The sequence below is a fragment of the Nycticebus coucang genome, chromosome 13 (genome assembly GCF_027406575.1).
Source record: "Nycticebus coucang isolate mNycCou1 chromosome 13, mNycCou1.pri, whole genome shotgun sequence".
Lineage (NCBI taxonomy): Eukaryota > Metazoa > Chordata > Mammalia > Primates > Lorisidae > Nycticebus > Nycticebus coucang.
Genome location: NC_069792.1, coordinates 29,137,554 through 29,139,362, shown reverse-complemented (window position 1 = coordinate 29,139,362; position 1,809 = coordinate 29,137,554).

Here is a 1,809-nt window from a genome sequence, read left to right as displayed (position 1 = left end):
TAAGGAATGCAAGTGTAGTTTACCATCAGATAAAATAGTATTCATTTTAGGTTTTTTTTTCTGTTTTCTGTTTAATCAGTCAGAACAGTTGACAATTAATTCAATATTTGAAATCTTTTAAGATCCATTCCAGGGTATCCTTGCATTGCTTAAACCATCAAAAACAGGTACATATGATTAACAGTGGTAGATGGAATAGGGTTGGTGTTGAGGAGGAAGTGTAGAGTCTGGAGAATTTGCAATAATGCTATTTTATTAATTATATTCCCTTTAGAAAACTAACCACCTGGGATGGTGAGTAGACAAGATAAAAATTTCAAACACAAAATTCTCCCTTGGATGATTTTGCATATCTAAGCATCTAAACCTAAATTAGAAACACACTGATCTTCTAACTAGATTTTTGGTGCAACTGACGAGTACAGCAGAAGAAGATCTATTTACTCATTGGCATCTGAACTGGAGAAAGAGGTGCAGTTAAGTAAGTTGGTTTGGAGGGAGGGCTTTGATTTCCATGACCACAACACAAGTCCACTGGAGGCCTGAACAATAGGGGACACAGAGCAGACTTGGAACGTGTAAAGAGATGGCTGGCTGTTCTGTAAAATCCTCCAATTTTCCTCATAATAGCATTGCTGAAATTTTAGCTGAGCACATGCTTATAGAATAATGACTAAATGAACCTACTTACTCCTCAACCTCTCTTTCACCTAGGTAGGCCAGGAGACTAAGGATTGACAACTTTTATGAGAATAATTTTTAAGTGTCTTTAAAAAAAAAAAAAAGATGTGCCATTCTTTATGCTTTTTGATTGGCTGGCCTTTGGGAATGATAGCTAGAGCTGGAATACCCATTTTGGAACATACAATAACTTTGGAAATAGTTTCAATTTATAGGAAAGCTAAAAGACAGAGGAAGCCTGAATCACTGACATTAAGTTCATCACTATCTAAACTCATACAGGAGACGGAAATACTTTCGTCTTAAGCAGTTTATCCCACCAGAGAGAAGAGGTAGGAGACAATTGTTCTGCATTTGCAGCCAAACCTAATCCTACGAAAATAGAAATGATTTAGATACTGAGGGAAGAGGACAACAAAAACTTTTCTCGCCATTTTCTTATTCATTGCTGGATAATTCCAAAAACTTGAATAGGTATCAATACTCAGATCTGTTTTGAGAAGCTGTGAACTTTATTAGCTTTATCCTATTTTGCCTATTTTCTCCAGGATAACCAAGTATTTTCAGATGTTCCTTTTCCAACCTAGAAGAAGAGAAATAGGGGGGAAGAACAGCGAAAAATACCAAGATTCATTTTCCCTTTGTTATTAATCATAGAAGATCCTTAGGGCCTTTCCACTTAGTAAAAAATGCTGCAAAGTCTTACAAATAAATATTATATAATATTGATGATGATGTGAGGGCATTTATACTAAAAGCAAAGAAGGAAACTTCTCCTATTGCAAATCACCTAAATGAATATCTTGGCACTTCTTCATGGTTTTAAAAGCTTTATGGCTTTTTTTCTTAAAACAAGTATTAGATACTCTAGTTTCTGCAGCTGCCTTTTAATGAAAGAACTCTATGAAAATTCACTTCATAAATATATTCTAATTACTAATATAAATTATTGCTTGGTTTTGCCATAAGAATAAGTAAAAGTAAAAAGCTAAAGATCTAATTTTCATTTTGGACAAACAAGCAATTAGTATTATCCACCATTAACTATTTATACAAATGCCCACCTTGGCAAATGCCTGTGGTATCTTTTTACATAAATTGCTTGTTTGAATTGTTTACATTGAAAAT